Source organism: Mobula birostris, chromosome 6 (genome assembly GCF_030028105.1).
Source record: "Mobula birostris isolate sMobBir1 chromosome 6, sMobBir1.hap1, whole genome shotgun sequence".
Lineage (NCBI taxonomy): Eukaryota > Metazoa > Chordata > Chondrichthyes > Myliobatiformes > Myliobatidae > Mobula > Mobula birostris.
Genome location: NC_092375.1, coordinates 112,810,242 through 112,826,579, shown reverse-complemented (window position 1 = coordinate 112,826,579; position 16,338 = coordinate 112,810,242). Strand labels below are relative to the sequence as shown.

Here is a 16,338-nt window from a genome sequence, read left to right as displayed (position 1 = left end):
ACCTCTGGCCATCTGGTGGTACGGTCCACCACGGTAAGGAGGTGCGTTAAACCGCGGGGGGGTGGGGGTGAGTAGACCAGCAAAGTCCACATTGGCGTGGTCAAACCATCACTAAGGGACCTCAAAAGGTGCAATGGTGTCTGCACATGATGGTTAATTTTTGCCCACTGGCACTCCCCATAGTCTGCACTCCAATCACACACATCATTTTTAAGGCTGTGCCACACAAACTTCAGTGCAACCAGTTTCTGTGAGGCCTTCCGGCCTGATTGCAAGAGACCACGTATGGAGTTAAAAAAAATTCCGCCTCTAGTTTTCAGGCGCTATATGGCAAGGACGACTGGTTAAGACATCGCACAGAAGAGAAACCCCAGCTTCCCCAAACGGTCGGCTGCCATGCTCGTATAGTCAACTCCTAGGTGTATGGCCTGAAAGGATGATCATGAGAGGCAATCAGCCATGGCATTGATTTTCCCTTTGATATGTTGTATATCAATTGTAAACTCTGATTTGTAGGCCAGGTGGCTTGCTGCGTAGCAAATCAAGGGTCTGGTATTTTGGCCATTGCGTGCACGAGGGGTTTATGGTCAATGAACACTGCGAACACTTCCCTCTGGAAGAAAATGAAAATGTTGGACAGCCAGTTAGAGACCAAGAAGCTCACAGTCAAAAATGCTGTACTTCCTTTTGGGGGGATGAAGCTGCCAGATGCAGAAAGCAAGCAAATGCAACACGCCTCCAACCAACTGTTCATGCACGGCAACCACAGCATAATTTGAAGCATCGGCAGTAATGCTATGGGTGCATTGAGGGGTAGGTGCACCAGTCGGGTTGCTTTGGAAGGGGCTCATTTGATATCATCAAATACCCTGGTCATGCCCGCTGACCAGTCAAGAACGTGATTAGGGGTATTGCCTTTAAACACACTATACAGGGGGAGCATAAGTTCAGCAGCTCACAGAATGAAACAGAAATGGAAATTTACCATATCTAAAAGTTCTACATTTTCAGTAGTGCAGGGCAGTGGGAAATGCATAGTAGTGGCTACTTTTGATGGGAGGGATTTTGCACATTCTGCAGAGATGCAATGGCTGAGAAAGTCAATGGTTGACAACTCAAACTGACATTTAGCAGGGTTAATAATCAATTTGTGTTGGCTCAAGCATTTGAAAAACGTGAGGATATGAGATACGTGCTGAGATTTGGATGCACTGGCCACAAATGTCATCCAGGTAAACAAAAAGAAATTCTAAGTCTTTTAATACAGACAACACACATCAAAGTTGCTGGTGAACGCAGCAGGCCAAGCAGCATTTGTAGGAAGAGGTGCTGACGAAGGGTCTCGGCCTGAAACGTCGACTGCACCTCTTCCTACAGATGCTGCCTGGCCTGCTGCGTTCACCAGCAACTTTGATGTGTGTTGCTTGAATTTCCAGCATCTGCAGAATTCCTGTTGTTTTTCTTTTAATACAGAGTTCATCAGCTGTTGGAAAGTCTGTGCTGCATTCTTCAGCCCAAATGGTGTGCAGGGAAACTCAAAGAGGCCAAACAGAGTTATCACAGCTGCTTTGGGAATGTCCTCCGAGTACACTTGAACGTGATGGTAGCCCCTAACAAGATTCATTTTGGAAAGTATTAACTTTCTAGATAAATAGGTTGAAAAGTCTTGGATGCGTGGGACCAGCTATGATGGGGGGTGGTGGCCTCTTTAAGGCATTGGTAATCACCACATGGGAGGCAACCACCACCGGACTTCGGGGCCATATGGAGGGGCGGAGTCAAGGGTCTATTTGACCGGCGTACAACGTTGGATCATGTTGGAAAACTCAGCCTTAATGGTTGCCAGCTTTTCAGGGTCCAGTCTATATGCATTGCCAGTTGTGGGAATGTGGGGCTCGACCCCACATTTTGTGACTGTAGTGGAGAACATTAAAGTTCCAAGTATTTTAAACACAATTAATCTGCAGATGCTGGGGTCAAAGCAACACTCACAACACGCTGGAGGAACTCAGCAGGTCGGGCAGCATCCGTGGAAACGATGAGTCGATGTTTCGGGCTGGAACCCTTCGTCAGGACTGTAGAGGGAAGGGGCAGAGGCCCTATAAAGAAGGTGGGGAGAGGGTGGGAAGGAGAAGACTGGTAGGTTCCAGGTGAAAAACCAGTAAGGGGAAAGATAAAGGGGTGGGGGAGGGGAAGCAGGGAGGTGATAGGCAGGAAAGGTGAAGAAGGACTAGGGGAAAACACAATGGGTAGTAGAAGGAGGCGGAACCATGAGGGAGGTGATAGGCAGCTGGGGAAGGGGGCAGAGTGACATAGGGATAGGGGAAGGGAGGGGGAGGGAATTACTGGAAGTTGGAGAATTCTATGTTCATACCAAGGGGCTAGAGACTACCTAGACGGTGTATGAGGTGTTGCTCCTCCAACCTGAGTTTAGCCTCATCATGGCAGCAGAGGAGGCCATGTATGGACATATCTGAATGGGAGTGGGAAGCAGAGTTGAAGTGGGTTTCTGCCTGCTCCTGTCCCACCGAACTTGTATCCACCTACTTGGACTCCATTTTGTCACTCATAGTTCAGTCCCTCCCCACCTACATCCAGGATACATCCCATGCCCTCCACCTCTTCAATAACTTCCAGTTCCCCGGTCCCAACCGCTTCATCTTCACTATGGATGTCCAATCCCTATACACCTCCATTCCCCATCAAGGAGGCCTCAAAGCCCTCCGCTACTTTCTGGACAATAGACCTCACCAGTTCCCCACCACCACTACCCTCCTCCGGTTGGCGGAACTGGATCTCACACTCAATAACTCCTCTTTTGGCTCTTTCCACTTTCTTCAGACTAAGGGTGTAGCTATGGGAACTCACAAGGGCCCTAGCTATGCCTGCCTCTTCGTTGGCTATGTGGAACAGTCTGTGCTCCAAACCTATTCTGGTACTGCACCCCAACTTTTCCTTCAGTACATCGATGACTACATTGGTGCTGCTTCCTGCACCCATGCTGAGCTCGTCAATTTCATCGGCTTTACTTCAAACTTCCACCCAGCCCTCAACTTCACTTGGTCTATCTCGGACACTTCTCTCCCCTTTCTCGATCTCTCGGTCTCCATCTCTGGAGACAGACTGTCCACTGACATCTTCTACAAGCCCACTGACTCTCATAACTACCTCGACTATACCTCTTCCCAGCCCGCCACATGCAAAAATGCCTTTCCCTATTCCCAGTTCCTCCGTCTCTGCTGCATCTGCTCCGAGGATGAGGTTTTCCGTTCCAGGACATCTCAAATGTCCTCTTTCTTTAAGGATCGTGGCTTCCCTTCTGCGGTCATCAATGATGCCCTCACCCGCATCTCCTCCATTTCCTGCACTTCAGCCCTCACCCCATCCTCCCGCCACCACAACAGGGACAGAGTTCCCCTTGTCCTCACCTACCACCCCACCAGCCTCCGGATCCAGCACATTATCCTCCACAACTTCCGCCACCTTCAACAGGACCCCACTACTAAGCACATCTTTCCCTCTCCACCCCTCTCTGCTTTCCGCAGGGATCGGTCCCTCCCCATGGATCTCCCACCTGGCATTTATCCCTGTAAGTGCAAGTGCTACACCTGTCCCTACACCTCCTCTCTTGCCACCATTCAGGGCCCCAAACAGTCCTTCCAAGTGAGGCAATACTTTACTTGTGAATCTGTTGGAGTCATCTATTGAATCCGGTGCTCCCGGTACAGCCTCCTCTACATCAGTGAAACCCGACGCAGATTGGGGGACCGCTTCGTCGAGCACCTCCGCTCCATCCGCCACAACAGACAGGATCTCCCGGTAGCCACCCACTTCAACTCTGCTTCCCACTCCCATTCAGGTATGTCCATACATGGCCTCCTCTACTGCCATGATGAGGCTAAACTCAGGTTGGAGGAGCAACACCTCATCTGGCATAGTTTGCATATTGTTGTTTGATTGTTTATGGTTTTTGTATTGCTATATTTATGCTCTGTTCTTGGTTGGTGCGGCTATAACGAAACCCAATTTCCGTCGGGATCAATAAAGTATATCTATCTATCTATACCGTCTAGGTAGGGGTCTCCAGCCCCTTGATATGAACATAGAATTCTCCAACTTCCAGTAATTCCTTCCCCCTCCCTTCCTCTATCCCTATCACCTCCCACATGGTTCCGCCTCCTTCTACTACCCATTTTGTTCCCCCATTCCTTCTTCACCTTTCCTGCCTATCACCTCCCTGCTTCCCCTCCCCCACCCCTTTACCTTTCCCCTTACTGGTTTTCCACCTGGAACCTACCAGCCTTCTCATTCCCACCCTCCCCCCACCTTCTTTATAGGGCCTCTGCCCCTTCCCTCTACAGTCTTGACAAAGGGTTCTAGCCCGAAACATCGACTCATTGTTTCCACGGATACCGCCCGACCTGCTGAGTTCCTGCAGCGTGTTGTGAGTGTTCCAAGTATTTTAAAATCTGAAGTTTGTAATGCAATAGATAAGCTGAAGAAAGGAAAGGCAGCAGGTCCTGAAGAATTAGTAATAGAACGAATTATCGCCCTTGAAGATGATGGAATTGAAAAACTTACTGATTTAATCAATGACATTTATGAGACTGAAATAATACCAGAAGAGATGAAAAAATCAGTATTTATCACTCTTCCTAAGAAACCTGGAGCAATAGAATGTGAATTACATAGGACCATAAGTTTAATGAGTCTTATCACCAAGATACTTCGAAGAATTTTGATGACAAGAGCTAAACGATTCAAGGTGAAATAGGTAAAGAACAATGTGGTTTTGTGAAAGACAAAGGTACAAGAAACACAATATGATAGAAACATAGAAAATAGGTGCAGGAGTAGGCCATTCGGCCCTTCGAGCCTGCACCGCCATTTATTATGATCATGGCTGATCATCCAACTCAGAACCCCGCCCCAGCCTTCCCTCCATACCCCCTGACCCCCGTAGCCACAAGGGCCATATCTAACTCCCTCTTAAATATAGCCAGTGAACTGGCCTCAACTGTTTCCTGTGGCAGAGAATTCCACAGATTCACCACTCTCTGTGTGAAGAAGTTTTTCCTAATCTCGGTCCTAAAAGGCTTCCCCTTTATCCTCAAACTGTGACCCCTCGTTCTGGACTTCCCCAACATCGGGAACAATCTTCCTGCATCTAGCCTGTCCAATCCCTTTAGGATCTTATACGTTTCAATCAGATCCCCCCTCAATCTTCTAAATTCCAACGAGTACAAGCCCAGTTCATCCAGTCTTTCTTCATATGAAAGTCCTGCCATCCCAGGAATCAATCTGCTGAACCTTCTTTGTACTCCCTCTATGGCAAGGATGTCTTTCCTCAGATTAGGGGACCAAAACTGCACACAATACTCCAGGTGTGGTCTCACCAAGGCCTTGTACAACTGCAGTAGTACCTCCCTGCTCCTGTACTCGAATCCTCTCGCTATAAATGCCAGCATACCATTCGCCTTTTTCACCGCCTGCTGTACCTGCATGCCCACTTTCAATGACTGGTGTATAATGACACCCAGGTCTCGTTACACCTCCCCTTTTCCTAATCGGCCACCATTCAGATAATAATCTGTTTTCCTGTTCTTGCCACCAAAGTGGATAACTTCACATTTATCCACATTAAAATGCATCTGCCATGAATTTGCCCACTCACCCAACCTATCCAAGTCACCCTGCATCCTCTTAGCATCCTCCTCACAGCTAACACTGCCACCCAGCTTCCTGTCATCCGCAAACTTGGAGATGCTGCATTTAATTCCCTCATCCAAGTCATTAATATATATTGTAAACAACTGGGGTCCCAGCACTGAGCCTTGCGGTACCCCACTAGTCACCGCCTGCCATTCTGAAAAGGTCCCGTTTATTCCCACTCTTTGCTTCCTGTCTGCTAACCAACTCTCCACCCACACCAATACCTTACCCCCAATACCGTGTGCTTTAAGTTTGCACACTAATCTCCTGTGTGGGACCTTGTCAAAAGCCTTCTGAAAATCCAAATATACCACATCCACTGGTTCTCCCCTATCCACTCTACTAGTTACATCCTCAAAAAATTCAATGAGATTCGTCAGACATGATTTTCCTTTCACAAATCCATGCTGACTTTGTCCGATCATTTCACCGCTTTCCAAATGTGCTGTTATCACATCCTTGATAACTGACTCCAGCAGTTTCCCCACCACCGACGTTAGGCTAACCGGTCTATAATTCCCCGGTTTCTCTCTCCCTCCTTTTTTAAAAAGTGGAGTTACATTAGCCACCCTCCAATCCTCAGGAACTAGTCCAGAATCTAACGAGTTTTGAAAAATTATCACTAATGCATCCACTATTTCTTGGGCTACTTCCTTAAGCACCCTGGGATGCAGACCATCTGGCCCTGGGGATTTATCTGCCTTCAATCCCTTCAATTTACCTAACACCACTTCCCTACTAACATGTATTTCGCTCAGTTCCTCCATCTCACTGGACCTTCTGTCCCCTACTATTTCTGGAAGATTATTTATGTCCTCCTTAGTGAAGACAGAACCAAAGTAATTATTCAATTGGTCTGCCATGTCCTTGCTCCCCCTAATCAATTCACCTGTTTCTGTCTGCAGGGGACCTACATTTGTCTTTACCAGTCTTTTCCTTTTTACATATCTATAAAAGCTTTTACAGTCCGTTTTTATGTTCCCTGCCAGTTTTCTCTCATAATCTTTTTCCCCTTCCTAATTAAGCCCTTTGTCCTCCTCTGCTGAACTCTGAATTTCTCCCGGTCCTCAGGTGAGCCACTTTCTCTGGCTAATTTGTATGCTTCTTCTTTGGAATTGATACTACCCTTAATTTCTCTTGTCAGCCACGGGTGCACTACCTTCCTTGATTTATTCTTTTGTCAAACTGGGATGAACAATTGTTGTAGTTCATCCATGCAACCTTTAAATGCTTGCCATTGCATATCCACCGTCAATCCTTTAAGTGTCATTTGCCAGTCTATCTTAGCTAATTCACGTCTCATACCTTCAAAGTTACCCCTCTTTAAGTTCAGAACCTTTGTTTCTGAATTAACTATGTCACTCTCCATCTTAATGAAGAATTCCACCATATTATGGTCACTCTTACCCAAGGGGCCTGTCATGACAAGATTGCTAATTAACCCTTCCTCATTGCTCAAAACCCAGTCCAGAATAGCCTGCTCTCTAGTTGGTTCCTCGACATGTTGGTTCAAAAAACCATCCCGCATACATTCCAAGAAATCCTCTTCCTCAGCACCTTTACCAATTTGGTTCACCCAATCTACATGTAGGTTGAAGTCACCCATTATAACTGCTGTTCCTTTATTGCACACATTTCTAATTTCCTGTTTAATACCATCTCCGACCTCACTGCTACTGTTAGGTGGCCTGTACACAACTCCCACTAGCGTCTTCTGCCCCTTAGTGTTACGCAGCTCTACCCATATCGATTCCACATCTTCCCGGCTTATGTCCTTCCTTTCTATTGCGTTAATCTCTTCTTTAACCAGCAACGCCACCCCACCTCCCCTTCCTTCATGTCTATCCCTCCTGAATATTGAATATCCCTGAACGTTGAGCTCCCATCCCTGGTCACCCTGGAGCCATGTCTCTGTGATCCCAACTATATCATAATCATTAATAACAATCTGCACTTTCAATTCATCCACCTTATTACGAATGCTCCTTGCATTGACACACAAAGCCTTCAGGCGCTCTTTAACAACTCTCTTAGCCCTTATACAATTATGCTGAAAAGTGGCCCTTTTTAATGCTTGCCCTGGATTTGTCGGCCTGCCACTTTTACTTTTCTCCATAGTACTTTTAGTTTCTACCCTCACTTTACACCCCTCTGTCTCTCTGCACTGGTTCCCATCCCCCTGTAGTGAACTAACCTCCTCACACCTAGCCTCTTTAATTTGATTCCCAGCCCCCAACCATTCTAGTTTAAAGTCACCTCAGTAGCCCCCGCTAATCTCCCTGCCAGGATATTGGTCCCCCTAGGATTCAAGTGCAACCCGTCCTTTTTGTATAGGTCACGCCTGCGCCAAAAGAGGTCCCAATGATCCAAAAACTTGAATCCCTGCCCCCTGCTCCAATCCCTCAGCCACGCATTTATCCTCCACCTCATCTCATTCCTACTCTCACTGTCGCGTGGCACAGGCAGTAATCCCGAGATTACTACCTTTGCGGTCCTTTTTCTCAACTTCCTTCCTAGCTCCCTATATTCTCCTTTCAGGACCTCATCCCTTTTCCTACCTATGTCATTGGTACCTATATGTACCACGACCTCTGGCTCCTCACCCTCCCACTTCAGGATATCTTGGACACGATCAGAAATATCCCGGACCCTGGCACCAGGGAGGCAAACTACCATCCGGGTCTCTGGACTGCGTCCACAGAATCGCCTATCTGACCCCCTTACTATCGAGTCCCCTATCACAACTGCCCTCCTCTTCCTTGCCCTACCCTTCTGAGCTACAGGGCCGGACTCTGTGCCGGAGGCACGGCCACTGTCGCTTTCCCCGGGTAAGCTGTCCCCCCAACAGTACTCAAACAGGAGTACCTGTTGTTAAGGGGCACAGCCACCGGGGTACTCCCTATTACCTGACCTTTCCCCTTCCCCCTCCTAACCGTGACCCACTTGTCTGCCTCCCATGGCCCCGGCGTGACCCTGCCTGCAACTCCTCTCTATCACCTCCTCACTCTCCCTGACCAGACGAAGGTCATCGAGCTGCAGCTCCAGTTCCGTAACGCGGTCCCTTAGGAGCTGCATCTCGATGCACTTGGCGCAGATGTAGACGTCCGGGAGGCTTGGAGACTCCAGGGCCTCCCACATCCGACACCGAGAAACGAGATGTTAAGGATACTATCAGAAAGAGCTATTCAAGTGCAAAAAGATTTGTTTGTTTGTTTTATCGACTACACAAAAGCATTTGATAAAGTGAAGTACAATAAATTATCTCAAATATTACAGAAAACTCCAGATCTAGATTCGAAAGACCTCCGCCTAATCAGAAATCTGTACTGGGAACAAATTGCTGCTGTAAGAATAGATGGAGAAGTCAATCAGTTTACGAAAATCAAGAGAGGCATTAGACAATGGTGTGTTTTCTCCCCTGATTTATTTAACGTGTACAGTGAAACAATATTACAAAAAATAAGGGACATCTTGGGAATCAAAGTTGGCGGTGAAAACATCAATAATTTCAGATATGCAGATGACACTGTGTTAATTGCAAGTATGGAGGAAAAACTACAAAACTTAATTGATATAGTTTTTGAAGAAAGTGCAAAAATGAATCTATCAATTGCAAAAGGACAGAATGTATGGTGATATCCAAAAAGAAGGCTTTCACTCGAGAGGCTTCGACGAGAAGAGGCGGAGGACAAGCTAGCTCGCAGTTAGTTTTTACAATGTCCCCTGAGACAGTGATGTGCCTCTCATGTGAGATGTGGCAGTCTTGGGGGAACGCCCCTCTCCCGCAGAGTCACATCTGCCAGAAGTGCATACGGCTGGGTGATCTGGAAGACCGTGTAAGGAATCTGGAGCAGCAGCTGGATGACCTTCGACTCATAAGGGAGAATGAGGTAGTCATAGATGAGAGCTACAGGGAGGTAGTCACACCTAGGCTGTCGGAAGCAGGTCGTTAGGTGACAGTCAGAGGGGGGAAAGCGAAGGTGAGCAGATAGGTAGTGCAGAGCACCCCTGTAGCCATTCCCCTGAATAGTAAGTTTACCGTCCTGGATACTATTGGCGGGGACGACCGACCAGGTGTGAGCCACGGTGGCAGGGCCTCCGGCACCGAGTCTGACCCTGTGATGCAGAAGGGTGGGACGGAGAAGAGGAGAGCTGTCGTCATTGGAGACTCTATAGTCAGGGGAGCAGACAGGAGATTTTGTGGACGTGAGAAGGACACCCGCTCCCTGGCCTTTATAATTATCATGGAAAACGATAGAATCAAAGAGGACAGGAAAAATTTTAATTGGGGAAAGGCAAATTATGAGGCTATAAGGCTAGAACTTGCGGGTGTGAAGTGGGATGATGTTTTTGCAGGGAAATGTACTATGGGACATGTGGTCGACGTTTAGAGATCTCTTGCGGGATGTAAGGGATAAATTTGTCCCGGTGAGGAAGATAAAGAATGGTAGGGTGAAGGAACCATGGGTGACAAGTGAGGTGGAAAATCTAGTCAGGAGGAAGAAGGCAGCATACATGAGGTTTAGGAAGCAAGGATCAGCTAGGTCTATTGAGGAATATAGGGAAGCAAGAAAGGAGCTTAAGAAGGGGCTGAGAAGAGCAAGAAGGGGACATGAGAAGGCCTTGGTGAGTAGAGTAAAGGAAAACCCCAAGGCATTCTTCAATTATGTGAAGAAAAAAAGGATGACAGGAGTGAAGGTAGGACCGATTAAAGATAAAGGTGGGAAGATGTGCCTGGAGGCTGTGGAAGTGAGCGAGGTCCTCAATGAATACTTCTCTTCGGTATTCACCAATGACAGGGAACTTGATGATGGTGAGGACAATATGAGTGAGGTTGATGTTCTGGAGCATGCTGATATTAAGGGAGAGGAGGTGTTGGAGTTGTTAAAATACATTAGGACAGATAAGTCCCCGGGCCCTGATGGAATATTCCCCAGGCTGCTCCACGAGGCGAGAGAAGAGATTGTTGAGACTCTGGCTAGGATCTTTATGTCCTCGTTGTCCACGGGAATGGTACCGGAGGATTGGAGGGAGGCAAATGTTGTTCCCTTGTTCAAAAAAGGTAGTAGGGATAGTCCGGGTAATTATAGACCAGTGAGCCTTACGTCTGTGGTGGGAAAGCTGTTGGAAAAGATTCTTAGAGATAGGATCTATAGGCATTTAGAGAATCATGGTCTGATCAGGGACAGTCAGCATGGCTTTGTGAAGGGCAGATCGTGTCTAACAAGCCTGATAGAGTTCTTTGAGGAGGTGACCAGGCATATAGATGAGGGTAGTGCAGTGGATGTGATCTATATGGATTTTAGAAAGGCATTTGACAAGGTTCCACACGGTAGGCTTATTCAGAAAGTTAGAAGGCATGGGATCCAGGGAAGTTTGGCCAGGTGGATTCAGAATTGGCTTGCCTGCAGAAGGCAGAGGGTGGTGGTGGAGGGAGTACATTCAGATTGGAGGATTGTGACTAGTGGTGTCCCACAAGGATCTGTTCTGGGACCTCTACTTTTCGTGATTTTTATTAATGACCTGGATGTGGGGGTAGAAGGGTGGGTTGGCAAGTTTGCAGACGACACAAAGGTTGGTGGTGTTGTAGATAGTGTAGAGGATTGTCAAAGATTGCAGAGAGACATTGATAGGATGCAGAAGTGGGCTGAGAAGTGGCAGATGGAGTTCAACCCGGAGAAGTGTGAGGTGGTACACTTTGGAAGGACAAACTCCAAGGCAGAGTACAAAGTAAATGGCAGGATACTTGGTAGTGTGGAGGAGCAGAGGGATCTCGGGGTACATGTCCAAAGATCCCTGAAAGTTGCCTCACAGGTGGATAGGGTAGTTAAGAAAGCTTATGGGGTGTTAGCTTTCATAAGTCGAGGGATAGAGTTTAAGAGTCGCGATGTAATGATGCAGCTCTATAAAACTCTGGTTAGGCCACACTTGGAGTATTGTGTCCGGTTCTGGTCACCTCACTATAGGAAGAACGTGGAAGCATTGGAAAGGGTACAGAGGAGATTTACCAGGATGCTGCCTGGTTTAGAAAGTATGCATTATGATCAGAGATTAAGGGAGATAGGGCTTTACTCTTTGGAGAGAAGGAGGATGAGAGGAGACATGATAGAGGTGTACAAGATAATAAGAGGAATAGATAGAGTGGATAGCCAGCGCCTCTTCCCCAGGGCACCACTGCTCAATACAAGAGGACATGGCTTTAAGGTAAGGGGTGGGAAGTTCAAGGGGGATATTAGAGGAAGGTTTTTTACTCAGAGAGTGGTTGGTGCGTGGAATGCACTGCCTGAGTCAGTGGTGGAGGCAGATACACTAGTGAAGTTTAAGAGACTACTAGACAGGTATATGGAGGAATCTAAGGTGAAGGCTTATATGGGAGGCAGGGTTTGAGGGTCAGCACAACATTGTGGGCCGAAGGGCCTGTACTGTGCTGTACTATTCTATGTTCTATGTAAGGAGAATCCTATCTGCAGGCTGAGAATAAATGGGGAAGACATAAAACAAGTACAGAACTTTTACTGCTTAGGAAGCTGGGTAACATCAGATGGCAGGTGCAACTTGGACATCAAAAGAAGAATAGGGATGGCAAAAGGCACCTTTACGAGAATGAAGAGTATACTGACCAGTACTAAACTAGGCATGACAACCCGCCTCAGAGTAATGAAACGTTACGTTTATCCAGTTACGTTATATGGCTCAGAATGTTGGACAATATCAAGTAACATGAGGAAGCAAATTGAAGCAGCAGAGATGTGGTTTTTGAGGAAGATGCAAAGAATATCATTGATGAAATGACTATCTAACGAGGATGTCATGAACAGAGCAAACACGAAAAGAGAAATAATGTATGAGATCATGAAAAGGCAACATAACTTCATAGAAACATAAAAACGTAGAAAATAGATGCAGGAGTAGGCCTTTCGGCCCTTCGAGCCTGCACCGCCATTCATTACGATCATGGCTGATCATCCAACTCAGAACACTATACCTGCCTTCTCTCCATACCCCCTGATCCCTTTAGCCACAAGGGCCATATCTAACTCCCTCTTAAATATAGCCAGTGAACTGGCCTCAACTGTTTCATGTGGCAGAGAATTCCACAGATTCGCCACTCTCTGTGTGAAGAAGTTTTTCCTCATCTCGGTCCTAAAAGGCTTCCCCTTTATCCACAAACTGTGACCCCTCGTTCTGGACTTCCCCAACATCGGGAACAATCTTCCTGCATCTAGCCTGTCCAATCCCTTTAGGATTTTATACACTTCAATAAGATCCCCCCTCAATCTTCTAAATTCCAGAGAGTATAAGCCTAGTCGATCCACTCTTTCATCATATGAAAGTCCTGCCATCCCAGGAATCAATCTGGTGAACCTTCTTTGTACTCTCTCTATGGCAAGGATGTCATTCCTCAGATTAGGGGACCAAAACTGCACACAATACTCCAGGTGTGGTCTCACCAAGGCCTTGTACAACTGCAGTAGTACCTCCCTGCTCCTGTACTCGAATCCTCTTGCTATGAATGCCAGCATACCATTCGCCTTTTTCACCGCCTGCTGTACCTGCATGCCCACTTTCAATGACTGATGTACAATGACACCCAGGTCTCATTGCACCTCCCCATTTCCTAATTGGTCACCACTCAGATAATAATGTTTTCCTGTTCTTGCCACCAAAGTGGATAACCTCACATTTATCCACACTAATTGGACATGTGATTAGGATAGAGGAGTTAGAATACACGGTAATTATGGGAAATATTGAAGGGAAGAAAGTAAGAGGAAGACAAAGACAAATGATGATGGAGACAGCAGCCAGAGGACTGGAAATGAATACCAATGAATTGATCCACTTGACCCGAAACAGGAGTGTGGGGGCCATGGCAGTCAAAGCTCAAACTGGGCACGGCACCTGACAATGATGATGATGAGTGGAGAACATGGGCTTGGTGAGGTTTGGAAATTCGTCCAGCAATCGAATAAACTCACATGCGGTGGTGCAAACGCTAAACAGAATTGTTGTGGGGAACATACTGAGGGAGCAGGATAACAACCCAAATTCCTTGACACCTACAAGCCGACAGTTTGTAAGATCGACTAATAGTCCTTGGGCACATAGGAAATCTGTACCGAGCAGAGGCTAGCCACTTTAGCCAGGGCAAAGTCCCATGTGTAACGTTGCCAACCGAAGCAGAGCGTCCCGTAAGTCTTGATCCCGCTACCACTGGTTACTGTTTTGTCACTCTTTGCCTTCTCATCGATAGACGATGTTGGCAGCACACTCAGATGAGCACCTGTGTGATACAGGAAGCATCGCCCTGAAGTGTTCGTAATGAACAGCAGATGTCCCTGGTAGCTGGAGCCTTCAGTGCTCACAGACCTCAGATGTCCCAATGCGCTGGCACTGTCAAAACTGCAAAGGGGTCAGCACTTCCTAGCGTTCGTACTAAAGCAAGCATGGTAAAAACACTGAACTGCCATTGTCTTTTTTGCAGCATTAGTTAGTAATCTGGTTCGCATGTTAATGTTAGAGGCCTCATGGGCTGGGGTTATTGAGGAACAGAAGAGAGGAGGAGTTATGCACAGTTGCCTGGCTGAGTGTAGACTATCAGCCATTTTAGCAAGCTCCCTTCACAGGTGTACGAGCGAGGGCTATGTGAACTTGATCAAGCATTTGCTGCATGAAAAGTTCTTTAAAAATAAAACAAAGGATGTGGTCCATTAGCTCTAATAGCTTAGCATCACCAAGGCTAGGCAAAGAGAGCGACTATTTGGCGCACTCAGACTCCAATAATCCAAAAGTCTGTAAAAGGTGAATTTTCAGTGATGGGTATTTATTGAGTTCAGGCAGACTCGCTACTCTTGCAGCTGCAGAGTTTCTGAGCGACATGGAGGTGTAGATAGAACAAGCCAGGTAAGGGAGGGTTTGGATTGGGAGATGGACTGGTGGGTGATAGGTGGCAAGGGGAAAGTTCACGTGGAACTAGGTGGGAGGAGGGAAGGGAGAAGATAGAGACAGCTGCTGGAAGCAGATAACCAGCCACACAAAAACTGCCAGTGCTGGACTCTGAAAAGAAATCACTGGAAACTACATGGGGAGAGCTGCAGGGCAGATGGAACCTGATGCAGAAAAGGATCAAGTGGCTGTGTGTGGGCAGTAGGTAAATGGAACTAGGAAGGACAAAAATAGATGATAGCTGGCCTATAGATTGGGTATGGGAAGGGGACAAGAATGGGAGGACTGGAAGTGGATTGGATATGGGGGAAGAGGGGAGGGAACTCTGGAGATAAGAATACCTGAAATTGGAAAATCCAATGTTTGTTCCAATCAATTTAGGCCACCAAGATGGAAAATGAGAATTGGATTTGGATTTGGGTTATGCCCTCTTCTCATTGCTACCATCAGGGAGGAGGTACAGGGGGAACCCAAAGATACACATTCAATATTTTAGAAACAGCTTCTTTCCTTCCATCAGTTTTCTGAATAGTCCATGAACATTACCTCATTATTTTGGTCTGTTTACGTTACTTATCATATACATATATAATTTATAACAATTTGTTATTGTAATTTTTAGCATATTTTATCTATTGCACTGTACTGCTGCCACAAAACAATACATTTCACGACATAAGTCGGTGATAATAGACTTGATTCAAATTCCGATTCTATCCAGTGGAAGTGGGGAGAAAAGGTGGTTATGCTTGAAGCTGGAAACTGGAGCAACAGGTCGGGGTACATCTGTGGTGGGAATTGGACAGTCGAAGTTTCAGGTCAAAACCCTTTATGGAATCGAAATATGGGATGTTCCTCTTCTGTGGGTTAGCACTGGATTGACCGCTATAAATTGCCCCTCTTGTACAGGAGAGGATCAGAGGCCAGCCTCAAGGAGTGGAGGGGAGGGGGGGAGGGGGAGGTGAAAGGGAATTGAATGGGCTGGTTCGCTCCTGATGGATACAACGGCCTTCCTCCGCTCTATTCTAATCAAAATATACCAACATCAAGTACAATAGGTCCCTTTCCAATTTTACCAATCAGAAAGCAGATTACCTGACTGACGGACGAATCAGACACTCCCCGACGCCAATTGCGTACAAAATTCCCGCCCACCATCCCACTCTCCCCCAATCAAAGCATGACAAGTGGGCGGTCCCAACCTTAACCGACAGCAGCCAATACACGATCAGATCCGGTCCCCCTGGCAACCAAAAAATAGATGCGATTACCACTGAACTAAATAAGCTAAAAGCTGCGCGGCGGCAATCGTATGGCGTCACCCGAAACGGCGATAAAACCGATCGGTGCTCCGGGATGTGTCGATGCGAAGTTCCTCCAGAGTCTCCCACTTCGGCTCGGCTCGCCTGCACAAGTGCACGGCGGCTCTGCGCATCACCGAGGACCTCATCACCCTGGCAACCCCTCACCCCGCCTCGCAGAAGCTGTCCTCTACGCGCCTGCCGTTACCACGGTAACAGGTCCTGCAGTACCGCGACAATAAATAGGAAAAGTAGGGCAGCGTTGCGCGGGAAAATAAACACAAATACTGTTGAAAAACATTTACTATGTAGGTGGCAAGAATATTTGAAACCTCCCCCCCCCCCGCCAGTTTGTGGGATCGTGCTGTAGGAAGGTAGT

At 47.1% G+C, this 16,338-nt stretch overlaps 1 protein-coding gene across 3 annotated transcripts in view; it reads right to left on the bottom strand.

Moving 5' to 3' along the window:
* Positions 1-16,101, bottom strand: part of catip (ciliogenesis associated TTC17 interacting protein) — a 77,789-nt gene extending 61,688 nt beyond the window's left edge. Inside the window, exon 1 of one of the 3 annotated variants that reach the window (XM_072261031.1) lies at positions 15,981-16,101. The gene's annotated coding sequence lies outside the window, so the exon portion shown is untranslated. Of the gene's footprint in view, positions 1-15,860 lie in introns of all 3 variants that reach the window. The other 2 variants (XM_072261028.1, XM_072261029.1) reach the window with 2 other exon arrangements.
* Between the last annotated feature and the right edge of the window lie 237 nt (positions 16,102-16,338).